General features: G+C 41.7%; 1 protein-coding gene across 2 annotated transcripts in view; it reads right to left on the bottom strand.

Moving 5' to 3' along the window:
• The window catches only part of pak5 (p21 protein (Cdc42/Rac)-activated kinase 5), an 82,985-nt gene extending 67,200 nt beyond the window's left edge, over positions 1-15,785 (bottom strand). The window contains exon 1 of one of the 2 annotated variants that reach the window (XM_005724938.2): positions 15,481-15,785. The gene's annotated coding sequence lies outside the window, so the exon portion shown is untranslated. Of the gene's footprint in view, positions 1-10,915; positions 11,089-15,480 lie in introns of those variants that run through there. The other variant, XM_005724939.2, reaches the window with a different exon arrangement.
• Positions 15,786-16,185: the final 400 nt, after the last annotated feature.

Below are 16,185 nucleotides of genomic sequence, written 5' to 3' on the forward strand. Positions count from 1 at the left end.
AATATGCCAATGGCAGTAGGGCTAAACAGTAAAAGAAACACTGGGATAAGCTTAGGTCCTTAAGCTTAAGTCCTTAAAGAGCGCTTTAAAATTATATTTACTCTGGTATAACTGAAGATTTTTCCAATATTTATGAAAGAAATGTAACTTTTACTGTGCTTGGAAGCAGCCAAAATGGTGCTTGTTTCACATCCCCCGAGTGCGTGGTCTTAAAGTTCTGAAATTCTTTCTCAGTTGTTTCAAACGAAGTCCGTGCATGATGTGTGGGAAAGAAAACAAGGAAGATATTCTGCATCTCCTAAATTTCTCTGGAGAGTGATATTTCTATAAAAAGATGAAAAGAAAAAACTTACAATCCTACATGGAGTCAGCGGCTTCACCTCTGAGAGTGAAGGTATCACACATTGGAAGGCTTTTTCTACTTTTTCCAAGCAGGACACGTGTTTTGTAAAACTGTGCAGAAACAATTTGCATTTTTGGTGGTATCTATTAAGCTGCTTGAAACATTTGAAGACACCTGACTCTACAAACAAAGTTTGTAGGCTTGTGCCCCTTTGTAGCACTAGCCAAATGCTAAAGTTCCCCCGCCCACAGCTTCATTGACATTTGCACCCTTGACAGTGAGAAGGAAGGAAACAAAGGATGTCCGTTGAGTGTGAAGGTGGACTGTCAGGTGACATTACTCTCTGATATGTTAAGTGAGTATCTCCGTGGCGTCAGGTGAAGGCAATGCCAGGCTGTAGCACGTGAGAAATGAACTTATTATTTTTACATTAAACTGCCTGTCAGACTGAATTCAGTCCTGGAACAGTTATGGATTCCTTCCCATTTTAATTCCTGAGCATGAGCCAAGAAAAGCACTAACACTGAGAAACACCTGCAACTCAAATTCTTTGTCTCCTGAATTTTCTGCTAATGCACTTTCACTTCCACATGCACTAGTACAGGATGCCCTCACAACAAAGAGGCCAGAGTTCAAACCCTGAAAGGACCTGCATGCAAATGGTGACAGGGCCATGCTGCCAGTTTGTGTAGTGGAGCAGACAAAGTAAATCATGTTCCAGAAAACCAAACAAATGCTGACCGACATGACAGAGACAATCATTTCAGTTTGATCTATTATGTCCCGTGATGAATAATTAAACACTAAACCCACTCTGAAAGACTAAACTAATGCAGCGCGGGGCAAATCCTTGACCGCTACGTGATTATAAAAATAATAAAAATCGATACAGAGATATTCAGTGAACTAGGGTTCAGTAGTTCAACAGCTAAAACAAACGTTTGAGGATTAACTAAATCTGTTCTCGAGCTAGAGTCTCGAGAGCAAACGGAGTAACTCTTTGTATTCTGGAGGGTAAAACTGTAATAAAAACAACAATGCAGCAGCAAAACGACTCTGCAAAAGTTGACCATTTTGACTACATCTGACTTTTGCCTGGTGTCCTGAATACAGCAGTTCTTGACTACATGTAATGCTAAATATAGCTTGCCTTTCCGCTCCACCAAACAGCCTCTGAGCTAATGTGGGCCCCCAGGCAGTGGTGGGTCGGGGTGTGACATGAGTCCAGCGGAGATGTTCTCATCAGCGGATCTCAGCAGCGCAGTGTTTGAGGCTCAGCCACAGACTCATACCAGTCCACATGACTTCACACGCTGATGCTTACTGATAACGGGCCGGGATTAGTGCCGCTGTGTGTCGATATGTGAGAGCGCACAGAAATATGTGCCTGTGTCTGTTCTCAGGCCTAAGACCCATGGAAAAGGTACAGATATGCACGCACCATATAACCAGTGTTATATCCAGTAGTGTCGCCATGCAGCTTCACAGCTGAGTACTGACGGTTCCCTTAGGTGGCCGAGGTCCACCTAAGAGATACCGAGATGAATCAAATGGGTCACAAGATACTAACCAAAAGCAGGAATGAGATGTTTGAAATGACTTTGCATCTCGCTTTGTTATAGTTTGCAAGTTTTAAAGGATCAGAAGCAAAAAATAAAAGGCTAAATGCAGATTACATTTAGTACATGGCTTTGTCTTAACACGCAAGAAATTCAAAATGATGCTATAAAGCTCTTATTTTGGGTTGATGGCATCCCTTAGCTGCTCTAAACCTCTCCTAATGGTACTCGGGGTGAAAGGCAAAACCTTCTTCTATAGTTCCTTGGTTGCTCTTGATCTATTTTCCACAGCTTTAATCATTGTATCCTAGGAGGCAGAAGTCAGAGCAGATAATACTGTCACAGCCTGTGACAATCAGATGTGCAAGTCAAGTGAGACTGGGTGTGGTCTGAATCTCAGAGCTCACATAGCTAAACCAAGCTTATCTTCCCTCCATCTCTGTTTTGGTTTCCTTCTTTCTTTTTTCTACAAACGTCTCACTCATTTCCATCTTAATAATTAGTTTAAATGTTTAAGGTATCATTTAAATAAACGGTTCTGCTCTGCAGCCTCTCTTTACATCAGACTAACAACATGCACAGAGATGTTTTGCATAAGCAGGATAGTAAATGACAAAAAAAAAATACAAATTTCTTGTTACATAGTTCAACATAAGGACTATAAAACTCCACATACATGCTTCAAACACACATATTGACACACATCTTCTCCAATAATGGTCAAATAAATTGCAGGGATATATTTTACCAATTGAACTGTGGCTTACAAACACTGGGCTCCAAAGCGCAGTTGTAAAGTTACACCACTAAAAACTGTATGCATGCTATTGTCCCTGGAATTTGCATGCATTCAGTTAGTGATTCAGAAAATATGTAAATGCTACTGATAAGCCTAAATCAACATAACCTTTTTTTTCCTCAGCATGCTTCTGTTGATCATGCAGCATTAAGCTCTTGTTTTATTTACAGCAAACAGTGTGGCATTTTATTGCTACGCTGAGGTTTTCATGTTCTTTATACATCTGTGCAACCTTTTCCTCTGACAATATCTCAAACTGAAGTGCTCATTTGATCCATGTTTGTGCGGAAAAAGATGTGTCAAATGCCCCTTTCTATCTGAGAGTGCATACAGCGTGATGCAGAAAGCCTGGGTTAACAAAGAAACCACCTTTGTGATATCTGTGTGAGTGGGGTTTGGAGTTTTGTCAAGCCAGCAATTGCAAAGAAAACCTGGCTATTTGGGGGATCATGCCACAGCAGCAATGTCCATTTTTATATTCAGTCCACTAAAATGCTCACTGGACAGAGATTATTTTGAAACAGTGTTTAAAGGATGTGGAGGGTAGTGAATTTATTATTTCTTTCCATAGCTGCCAAAATGTAAGAAATGAAGTGCCACTTCAATTAACAAAGCATCGCTTTTTCCAGTAGTTTGTGATGCTACAGGCTGGATGCCACAGAGGCATTTAAAGGGCAGCCAGAGACAGTGTTTAAAACAAGTTCAAGGCCAGCACTTACAGACTAAACCTGCCCACAGCCCGTGATAAACATCAGCAAGTGACTTTTGTCATCTCTGAGTTAGAAATGAGTAGACCGCAACAGCTGATCGGTGGACCTCGTGATTCATTGTCATTCAGAAATGATGTTGCTCATGAAAATGAGAAGCAATACCTCCAAGCTTTCAGAGTCATTTCCTACTATTCAGCACACAAATGCTCTCTCTCTCACACACACACTAACTCACTTCAGGAGGATTGACTGGAGATAGCTGAGAAAGTAACAGCCATCATTACCTTGTCTACTTGTAAACCACAAGGGCCAGAGTAATCATCACCCTTAAACACAACGTTTCCTATTACTGACTGAACACACACACCCACACACACACACACACACACAAATACACATGATCTGTTTCTGCAGATGGATAAATTACAGAGAGAGAAATGCACAGTGGCACAGTCGTCCAGGGCAGATGAAATGAAGAGGCTTAGCTAGAAGGATAATAGAACAACAGGGAGGAAACAAAGCCAAATAATTCATAATGCATTGTAGCGTGCTGAATAACTGCACAATCAGTAATACTGCCTTTTCTCCTGGAACATTACAAAAGAGCAGAGACAGCAGACCTACGTGAAGGACCTACTTTCCGTGGTTTCACTGTATATGCTGCTACATGTGGCATGCGACCACACGGGCAACAAAAACAACTGGCTAATCCTCCCAAACGAACTCAGGCATAATCACTTTATCACTACGTGATCTCTTTGTTATCTAGTTAGAAATCTGGCCTTAACTGTTGCCCTCAGAGGGGTGGACCATTTTGTTTGCTCTGTTGCAGTGAAACAAAGATGTGCAACCCATTTATATTTCAGCGGCGTACGACTTTCTCCTCCGCTTCTTCCTGCGTCTCACGGTCGACTTAAGGAGTGGTCTTTCTAAACACACCGGGAGTTTAAATGAAGCCTGCGGCTTGCTCACGTAGTGCCGCTCTGGCAGGGTTGTGAATGTGTTATAACCACAACCATGCGAGGATGTTGGAGCTCCTCCAAAATAAAAGTCCTGCAAGCAGGCGCACAACAAACCAATGTGCAATTTGTCTCTCCGTAGATTAACACACAGCAACATTTCACCCAGCTACAAACTGAAAAAAAAAACCCTCAACCCAAATGAACGTGGTTGGAGGCTAGCTGCTTCCTTGTGCACATTGTGAAATTTTGACCAACACCAATATTTAAAATAACAATCTGACTGATCGCCGAAGCTGGTACTGATATTTTAGTTCTCTTTGATTATTCTGTGTCAGGAAAACAAATAGATGATGATTCAAAGAAACCACTGATTAAAGCCTTTGAACGCTTCATCACACTCACGTCTTTAAACATTTAGCTACTGCCAAAGGTAAATGTCATGTTATTTGCCAATATGCCAATATGGCTGATGCTGACTGTAAGACAGACAGAGAGAGAGGGACAGAGTGTGTTAGCATGCTATTGCTGTACGCTTCAGAGTGGATCTCTTTTTTTTTTTTTAATATCAGCTAAGACTGCATCCCTCTTTTGTTGCCATTTCCTGCAGTTTCATGCCCAGGCATCAAAGAGAGCACAGCTGCGTCACTGGATGAATGCTTTAATCTATTCAGCTAGTGCATCTGTGTTCTCTGTCTTACACTACGTCATTAGCCGCCCGCCTTAAAGGACGTGCTTGTGTGTCTGTGTGTGTGTATCTGCCCAGTAAAGTGAATAAGCATGCAAGTACATATACATGCAAACAATATGTGATCTCAAATGTCTATGTATACTTTCATGCAATATTCACTAGCAGTATACCTACTGACAAACCCACAGATACACACACATATACAAAATAGATTTCTCTTTAACTACCGCCTTTTTTATGCCCGAAGTTGTGTTGTTTCCCAGCTGAAGGCCGTGTTAAGACATCCCATCTCTGATGCTAATCTGTGTGATGGTCAAGTTTCCAAGCAGTGCTAAATTTAGGTCCAGATTGCTGCTTTTGACTGGTGAAGGGTTGGAAACAACATTCTTTACAGTCAAAGGAGTTCAGAATTTAAACAACAAAAAGCAAAAGATCCCCACAAGCCACTGTATCGTCTAACCACAATACCAGTACTGATACTTCTTTAACACAGTTCATTAAACATGTCTGTTTGTGTTTTCAATTGCACAATCTGACCAAACTGACTCTGGGAATGGAATGGAGTCAATTTTTATAGAGCCACAAACCAAATGCTAGGATAGATTGGACTGTCTTACCTAATATAAATCATTGTCAATTGAGCATGCCCAATCAGAGCGTAATCTATTCTGTATAATTATCTTAACAACAGGATGCTATTCGTCTTCTGTAACGCTGACTGAATGGATTTTACTTGTTTGGTCAGAACAAATGGGATTCTGAGCAGCTGTTTGTCAATAGGAGATGTATGTTATGTCACCATCCAGATCTAGCAATGGCTTTGACCAACTATGGTTTGAAGTTGAACATTAACAATCATTAATCCTTCTGACCCATTCCTAAAGCCAATCGTTGAAACACCCAGTCAAGCAAACACCCGGTCAAGCAAACACCTGGTCAAGCAAACACCCGGTCAAGCAAACACCTGGTCAAGCACATCCACTGTGTAGTGTGAGTTTCCCAACTGCTATCAGAGTTTAGGCTAACACTGGCCTTGCTGCTCTTTGCACAGCAGTCCACCAAACTCGGTATCTGAGATATCGTTGGGTTTGCCAAACCCATCTGGTGCTCCTCTTAATAAAAGTCTCTTTCCTTGGATGCTAGAATTAAAAGCATCCACAATAAATCAATAACCAAGTATTTTAAATGACCCCAAGAAAATTAATGAAGGAATACAAAACCACCTAAGAGAATATAAATATATTTACTCATTTATCTTTTTATTGTTTAATCCAGTGTCTACGGGGGCCCTGAGAGTTCAAATGCACCGCAACTTAAGAAAACACCAGTAAACAGAAAATCGCAGGAAAAGCACACAAAACACAGAGAAACTGTTTTTAAGGGAGACATAATAGGACAGAACAGAGACACATTTAATTTTCAAGCAATTATTTCATCATTCAGGCAAAAGACACGACGGAGAAAAAGATGTAAGGTAAGGTGCGTTTTAATCGTGTGATCCATGTAACACTGTAGATACATGCTTGCTATTAGCCTTTTACTGTTAGCTTGTTAGCTTGTTACCTTGACGGTATTAGAGTTGGATTTTTGGTGAGCTTTGTGGGTTTGTTTTCCCTGTTTCAATTACATTGTATATTCAGCTTCCATTGTGTTTTCTGTGCTTTTGTAGCATTTCTCTATTAACTAGTGTTTCTTAAGCTGCAATGCATTTCAACCTTTCGTTTCAGCCCTTCCTACTAACTCTTTTCTACTGCAACACAAGGACAGTGCCGTTTCTTTCCATCACCCTGTACGTGACATCATCTGGCTTTAGCTTCAGCCTTTGAACACAACATGTATCTGTTGCCATTACATTCATTAACTGTAATACAAACTGGTTTGATTGAATTGGTTCAAGCGCACAACGGTCAAATCGAGCCACTTTTACACATCGTCTAATAATTATGTCCCAGATGGTGGATACAGTATGCTATGATGTAAGCCTCGCTGCGATAGAAGCCTGCATCTTCAACCTCTCCGTTTCTTTTGAAGTCCCCCCATGGGGGTGTGGGAGCTGGGCGATGGTAATGAATCAAGCTGAGCCATAATGAATGTCCTTATTCAAGTCTGCTTTGATGAAATTCCACCTGACTGATCTCAAATCACAGAACAAAACAGCGAGAGCTTGCTCGCAACTGTTATGAAAGCTATACTGACTGGCAACTTGATGGAGAGCACTGAGCGACTCCGAGGATCCCTTCAGGATACTTTTTCTGTTTCTTCCCTTCACGTCTTCCTTTTCCCTTCCTGCCTTATTCCTCTGTGATCACTGAGTAGGATGAAATCAGATGAGTGTGTCTACAGTTGCACTACCATTTCAAAGTCAAAGATCCGTCACAATACACCCAGAGGAGAGACATAACTCGCTGTTTCGTTCCTAAACTGGTGCTACAAATATGCAGAAAAAACTTGGGAGCTCCATGTAATAACTTAGCTGCCTATCTGTCTATATTGAAATATATCATAAACTATGACAACCATCCAACAACAACATCATAAATTTCAGCCAAGTGATGGTTCTCATAGTCTTTGTCGCTGTGCTGCGTTTGGCCACGGAACTGAGCAAAAGGCCTGTTTTACACTTCAAATGAAACGAGGTGCTACGGCACAGTCAACATGCTTTGTAGAAGTCTGGGACGCATCTGCAAGCCCCCAGTATTCCAGATAGCTTGAAAAGACTGCCAGGAGTAACAAAAGAAGTAAGTAATTATAGAGAGATCTCAAAGACAAAGCATGCAAATGATTGCCAACGGCATTTAAGAGTGGATAAGACCAACTGCTGCTGCCACCACTGCTGCTGCTGCTGCAGGTTGTTTTTGTGATGGTTTGCTTTGCTACCTTCAGTTTTTAATTGGGCTTGTAACAATGTAGTGAAACTGGATTTGAAACTGCAGCGTAACTCCCAGTACGAAGCCGTTTGTCGCTTCGATTTGCCTGTAAAGGCTGAAAATGCAATTTCAGATTAATTTGATTTTGATGATTTCTGGAACAAAGTCCTTAGAAGAAATGTTTTAGCATCATGAGGTGCTTATTTGCTCTGTTGATCAGAGCAAGATCACAAATACATCGAGACTGTTGCTGGTGACCTAAAAGTACGACGAATATATGCTACCATACAACACCAATGATGAAAAAATCACTTTAAATGTTGCATGTGAACTATCCCAGAAGGGAAAAGGGCAACAATGGGCTTTTCCTTATTCAATATATATAAAATCAAGTGACAACAGGTGAGGAAAATCTTGCCTATTCATGGTCATAAAGCACAGTTTTTAAAAAGTACTTTGGGTGAAGGCAGCAGACAGCAATTGGCTCCTCAAGTCCAGTCATTCTAAACAGGTATCACTTTAACAGTGATTAAACTGACCTCAGGCTTACAGCGCTTCACTGGTACATACCCCCACACACACTCAGACGGAGACAATACTTTTAAACACGCAGTTCCGTAAAAGAGTTAGGCCTCAGCAGCACACTTGAACAATGCAGTATCAACCAATTCGGCCGACAGGAAAGCTGAAGCATGTTAACACAGACACACGCCCGCACACATCCACAGAAATAGTGCAAGTCCCTAAGCCTGGAGGGTGGGTGACAGAGCTCTGTGCTGGGCAGCAGTAGAGGCAGATGCAGCATTCATGCAGCCTGAGGGCATCGCTGGGTATTCAAGCTTCAGTTGGCCTCTTCTACAGTGCCCTCTGATGCCTTAACCCCATCACCAACACACACACACACACACACACACACACACACACACACACACACACACACACACACACACACACACACACACACACTATCAGCACAATGCCAGTCAGGCCTTTCCAGCTTTGGACAAGAGACAAATTGGGAAAGAAGTAGAACAGGCTCAATGAGCGCAGACAAGTTAGACTGAGAAAACTGTAGAGGATGTAGGTTATGTTTGACTGTCTTCCTTCTACTTGTAATGCTATGTGAGTATCTAGGTTAACTCTTTCTTTGTGTGTCTATGTGTGTACGCATGTATGTGTGTGTGTGGGTTCAGGACAAAGAAATTACACAGCTTTATGAGCGTCAGCACAGTAGTTTAGATTCATGGCGTGCATCCTTTTCACGGTTTGTTTCTAAATGATAGATACCAGCAGATTATATGCATGTCCATAGGGTTGGGCAACTGAGTGAATATATGGCGCCCATAGTTGCTTGCTTCTGGACAAGTTGATCAATTTGTAAGACACAATCAGCACTAGAAGGTGGTGGCATTCCTTGAGCTAGAGAGGAGAACAGTAGAGTTAAGGTTATGGTTGGGGTGTGGGCGTCAGGGTTAACCCTAAAGCTTGATTTAGACCCGATGTGTAGTTACATTTCTCGGGCAGTGCAAGTCCGGTTAATAAGCAGGCTAATAAGCCTAGACACACCTTCTTATCATGCATGAATACTCAGTGTAGTGCTGTCAAGACCTGTAACAGTACGGTTGATGTTAAGTCCTGGAAAACAAAGAACAAAGTCTCTACTCCTAATACAAGACGTTTGTCAGCTATCAAGCCACCTCAGGCCCCATGCTAGCTAAACTAGCAGCATGTTGCTAGTAGAGCATTAAAAAAATAAAAATAAAATCACATCTTCATTTAAAGGCTGCAGACCTTCACCTGATTGCATGCTCATATTGTCTAGTTTAAGACAGAAATAATCCCAAATAGTGGATTTTGCATTCATTACCACAACAAGTGAGAATTTACATGTGCAGTTGCCTGGTGGTTAAAATGGTGTTCAAATCCACCATGCCTTTCTTGCCGGGTCATTTCTGTGTGGAGCTTGCCTGTTCTCTCCGTGTCTGTGTGCGTTATCTCCGGCTACTCCAACTACTACCAATCCAAAGACATGCAGTCAGTGGGGTTAGGTTAACTGATGATCCTAAATTCTCTGTAGCGATTGGTTGTCTGTTTTTCTGTGTTAGCCCTGTGACAGACTGGCGACTGTGCAGGGTGTACCCCGCCAACTGCCCTATGGCAGCTGAGATTGGCTCCACCCACTGCGACCTTGACTTGGGTAAGAGGAAGAGAATGGATGCAAGGACATTCGGTTGCTCATTGGAAAATGTAACATATCACTGACACCCATCATTTCAGCCCTGTGTGCAAAGTGGATGGCTTCATTACATTATAAAGTCATGACAAAAACATCTGTACCATTTATTTTCATTTGTGACATGTAAAGAGACGACACAGTGGAATCACTTAATTCTTTAATCCTTAAAAGGCAACAAACATGAAGCCCACACACACACACACACACCATCACCTACACATTTTCTTTCTATCGCTCTCAATTGTTCATGGTTATCTCTCCTCTGTCAGGATGTCTCTTAAATACACTCAATCTCTCCTTCTGTCTTCCCACTCTTGCAGACAGACACACACACACCTCATTCTGTTACTGACATACCAGGCCATGCAGAAAACACAAGGGAAGCCTTTTTTTAAATCCTGGGACCAAAACAGCAAAATGCAATAACCTGGGACAAAAGTGCTGACATCTGAAGATGAGTTTGGCATTCAGACAGACTGCTCGGTCGCAGCTGAAATAAACAGAAGCGACAGACCGAAGGGATCCCGCGACCCCTGACAATAAAAGAAAGACAGATACTCCTTCAATAGCTATTTTCACCCACTGCATAGTCACTGGGCCTTCAGCCTCATTTTCCTTTTCCTGATTTTCATTCTTGACTCTTTTTTCATCAAATCCCCTTTTAATTCCAATAATTTACCCATGTGTGTTGTCTTTTTATCCTCACTTCCTGCTTCACAACCACCTCTGGGTCTCTCTACACTAGTCTCACCTTACTTATGGTTACAAGGCCTGTCTTCTTTCGTCCTCTTCCCATCTTTGTTCCTCCATTCTTTCATCTATTCCAGCTTCTATCTCCCGCTCTGTAGTCCTCTCTTCTCTCTCTTCATATCTCGTCTCTATGCAGACCTTGTTTGCCTGCTTCCTGACTCGGCTTCTTGATTAGCAAGATCGACCAGCAGAAGTCTGCCAGACACTTTGTTAAAACAGCCAATGAGTCTTCAAGAGGTTTCCGTATAAATAGAAGGCTGAATCAGACAGTTCAATTACAGATAACACATTCCCACCCTTGAATTTCAAATGCTATTTAGCCACCGACAGAGAAATGGAGATTGTGGCCGGTGAAACGTGAGGTCAAGCTTTAAGGAATGAGGAAGCAGCACCAACAACCAACGCACACTTGAGTGTGCATAGCAAAGGGAGTGTGAGATTGACTTTTTCTGGCAACACTATTCAATCCACCACGCCACTGCACTCTTACATAATTGTGAGTTTGTGTGAAGAACGAAAGCTGCCTCCTCATAGACAGCAAGAGCAGTCTAGTGCACAGCCATAGGGACTAAAATAGTTAGTCATGTGTTCATTATCGCCATCCTCTTTTAAATGCTCACCCTGTATCCAGAAACATTAAACAGAAGAGGACCTTCGAGTGGGTCCGTGCAAGTGTGTGTGGGTGTGTGTGTGAGAGAGACAGAGGCAGAGTATGAGGGGAAGGAGGTTGTGGGATTGTGATAACTTCAAAAGGTTATTATTATTATTACTGAAGGCTGAAGCCATGCTCTGGCATCCCTTAAGCTTTGATCATTATGTAAAGCTGTTGTGCTCAGCGCTGGCACTGAATACATTACAGAGTGGATAACCAGGGAGTGTGCAAGCAAGCATACATGAACCAACACATTGACTCAGCTTCGCAGTGTCTTCCGATCCAAAGCAACACACCCTATTATCTCTAAAAGACGAGCACCCTTAATCTCACATCGACGCGTGATTGGGACAAGGGGGGTGGAAAATTAGATATTTAAAGGTGCACTACAACTATTTCACACATGGAGGTCAGAATGCTCACACAGAGGAGAGATCTGTTTTTGGCTTTGGAGTTTTTATCAAGTTCAAGAACATAATGATATCATCAGCGTTACTTCAGCTCTACTTTGGAGACAAAGAAATCCTGCAGTAAAATGAAAAACAGAGGGAATTAAGAGGATTAAGAAGATGGAATCCTTTTGGATTTAGATCCACGTATGTCAAAATATCTTGGCATCTTGTTGCATCAACTTCTACTATTCATTTGTTAGACCTCACTTGTACCCTGCTGAAATTCTGCACTACTAGAGTGGTAGTGTTTTCTATGTAAATCCTGTGACTCTGAGAAGTGACAGTTCTCAAAGATCAGACAGCGAAGTTAGCGCATAAACTGTGTTCATAATTTTATAAAAAAGAAGAAGCTCAGGCTTGGAATCTCACTGTGCTCGTCAACATCATTTCCAGTGAAAACCTAGATATGGTGGGACTTAAGATGTCAACACTTTACCTAGCAACAGCAAGTGCTTCAGAGAAGCATACCGAAAATGAGGTCAGTGGTGCTTAGAGCACAAAAAAAAAAGTTTTCTGTGGATCACAGGCTGCATAAAAGATGGATGGAGCAACCATGACATCACCCACTGGGTTTCTGGGCTTTACATTTTGAATCGTCAGTACTTTTACAGTTGCCATGTTAGTTTGTTGGAGCTAGAAGTTGGCATATATGGACGATACGGTGGATTTGTCGGTGAAGTTATCGGCTAACACTTCCAAACTTAGTTAACAAGCTGCAATAAGTACAGGTGTAATGCATAGAAACAAATATGTGTTAATGAGTGCAAAGTAACTGACTAATAGAATGCTAGAATCATATTTAACTAAACTGAAGGGCAAACTTATTGGACAGGCTGTTAAACATGGCAAACTATATTATGATTCTACTAAACAGTCATCTGAAAGGTACCTAAAGCACCACCCACAAACTCCCTTTAATCTAAGTGATGCCTGGACATAGCTACAATGACATCACCCAATGGTTTGTAAAGTCCCATTTTGAAGCCTCGAGATTAGAGTTTCCACCATCATCATCATCATCTCAGTTTTAAGAAATCTGGTGTAATAAGGAAGTTTGAGTCTGACTCTGAAACCGCATGCACAATGGCTAAAGCCTTATGAGTGATAACTCATTAGCCAGAGAGCGTTTGGTTTCATAATCCTATTTTTTTTTTACAATAGTATGACCAGGAAAGTGTTTACAGAAGTCAAGGCAAAGTCATTTTCCTGTAGACTTTCACAGGACCAGAAGTTGATTTGCAAACACAGCTATCACACTCTGGTGCACTTTCACATTGGCTTAATTTTTGCAACCTAGGAGCTATGCCCATGTTCATGTCTTTGATCTTGACACGTGCCAATCCAGTTTCCAATTGTTCACTTATAAAATAATTCTCTGAGGACACAGTTGTAGTATCCATATAGGCCAAACTATCTGTATCAAGCTGTAACGTGCGTCTTGATGGTGTAACGTTGACAATTTTAACATGCGAGTGAGTGGAAATTGACTCTCTTCTGGAGTCAGCCCCAAGTGGTCACTAGAGGAATTGCAGTTTTTGGCACTTCAGCATCTGCTTCATTCTTCAGCCCTGAAGGTTGCTGCTTGCTGTGGACACAGATCTTGTGATTGATAACCAATGGTTTTACTGTAAACTAATCCCTCTGTACTCACTTGTAACAATACGATTATTACAAGAATATTGTGGCATGGTTTAGTGCTCAGTTTAATCAGCGCAGTTTACTACAGAATACAGAATAACTTCAAGTTATATTTTATGTTAACACAATCAGACATGAATGTTTTTTCCTTTTGATGGGTGGGTGGGGGGTGGGGTGTCTATTACACATTGTAGGGCCAGACCTAAAAGGTACCCTCTTGCCACTGTAAGTGAATACCAGATGTTTAAGACGTCAACAGATGTAACTATCAAAGCAACATATGCATTGCAAAAGGTTATCTTTGATTCACACGAGCAGCGTGCAAAAGTGTGACCCGTATTGCAAAAAGCATGTTTAAAATAATGTATTTATTCTCATTGCTGAGTTGCTATATGCTGTATCTATGCTAGCACTGTACCTATTAAAGCAGGAAGTCGGGAGCTGTACGTCTACTAAGCAGACTTTGATATCGGCTTTGCAAGTCATGTTTTCATTGCAGTATTTAACAATTTTCTCACACCTCACCTCTAATGCCTTGTACTGCCTCACCTGCAATCTTAAAGTCCAAAACATATTCTGTTATCATACAGAGGCAGGGAAAGCAGGAAATGTGTATTGCAGTAAATATCTGGTATTATGCTGGCATAAAGATCTCAAATGATTAATAAAATAGCTGTGGATTGCATTTTTGGTTGAATTATTCCATTAATTGACTAATTGTTTGTGTCCGGCTTGCTTTTATACGAATAATCAATCTACAAATGATTGGTTGGTCCTATCCTGTTCTATCCTATCATGTTATTTATTGTTAGCTATGTCTATTGGGCTATTAGTCCTTGTATATCCCCTGCCAGAGTAAAATAATCTGCAGACTGCATTCTTCAGCGTATATCCCGTGTTTTGGGATAAAATACAGTCCTCCTGACTGCATTAGAAAACATGTTATTATTGCCTCTATTAATAGAGTGTCGCTATTAGGGTGATTATGAGCTTAGGAGGGGAACCCTTGCTCAGAGGGCCTAGCCACCACTTTTAATTTTCGTCTACACCATCTAATCCGAGAGCCACACTGAACTTGAAAACAAGCCATCTGTTCCTGCCCTTACCTGGCCTACATTGGCCGGAGCACACTCAAACTCTAGCTGCAAGAAGGAAAACACGGGCAGTGCAATAAAACTGTCTTGCACTGTCATCATCACTGTCACACTCCGGAGTAGATGTGCCGTAGTGCTACAATAAAAGCGACGCTGTCGTGGTAATAATAATACTGATAATAATACTAATAAAGAAATATAGCAGCACGAGAGCCTACTAGGCTACACTCGCCAATGAGCACCATACACGCACACTGCGAGCCCCCAGATCCATTACAACGATTCCCCCCCTTCTCTTTCTTCGACCTCCAGCCAGTGATAGCAGTGGTTCTGGTAAGCAACAGTGACATAATTTAAGAAATTAGCATTACACAGGCCCTCAAAATCTATTTGCAACATACAGAGATGTGATGCCCACCCAGTTCAATACCAAGGACAGCGGTCGACGCTCGAGAGAGCCTGACAGCCATGACAACACATGCACTACAAAATGACAGATTTATTTCTGCACGATGCATCGTAAGCAGCTACGTGAACAAGCCCCGAATGATACTGCTTTGTTTATGAAGCATTAAACCCACGGACAGGGGGCTAGACACACAAAACCCTCGGAGATGCATTTATAGAGAGGCTTTTTGCCCCCTGCAAGAAGCATCAACAGCCACATTTCTCCCCCTTACCAAATCACACCGTCAAAATGGCTCTATCGAATAAAACGCCCCGCACTTACCTGCTTTTCCCGGGGTGGAAGAGCTCACATGTCCCGTAGCTTATTTTAGCCTGTTAGTGTGGGTATTATCAATGTGGTGGGCACCGTTATGTGTCTGCCAGCGCCATGTTATTATCACTAAAGTGGAGGACTGTGCGGTCCTGTGCGCTACATCCGGGCTGTTGGAGAGAGCGAATGAGCGCAGTTTGTGGTGGCGGAGAGGGCGGAGAGCGCTCTGGATATATGTGGAGCACCTGTGCAACAGAGCAGGGACAACTTTCAGTCACGTAGGTGTGCTGGGAGAGCTACACATCGAGCATATTCAATAAACGTCGGTGTGAAAAACCTCTTTCTTTTTTCCCCCTCCCTGTCGTCTATTGTTGCTATGGAGAGTACCAGAGCAGTTTGGACTAGCTTAATGTAATACACAAGAAGCTGAAATAGCTTACAAATACACACGAATAAACTGTTACAATAATTAGCTTAAAATGGTATGGTATATCATACATTTGCTTTTAAATTGTTTATAAATTGTTGACGTATTCTAAAGTTTAATTATATTTTCAATAATAACGTTAAATAAAAGTTAAAAGACTGAAACAGCTTAAAGTTGGCTTAATGGTTCTGGCAGCTAGCTTGAAGTAACGGCTAAATCGTTGGAATCACTGACCGGTAGTACTAATGGTGTGAATAGGAAAAACTAGATAAAGCAGGGATACGCCACCT

The sequence above is a fragment of the Pundamilia nyererei genome, unplaced genomic scaffold (assembly GCF_000239375.1).
Source record: "Pundamilia nyererei isolate P.nyererei 1_Seehausen unplaced genomic scaffold, PunNye1.0 scaffold00013, whole genome shotgun sequence".
In the NCBI taxonomy this organism is placed as follows: Eukaryota; Metazoa; Chordata; class Actinopteri; order Cichliformes; family Cichlidae; genus Pundamilia; species Pundamilia nyererei.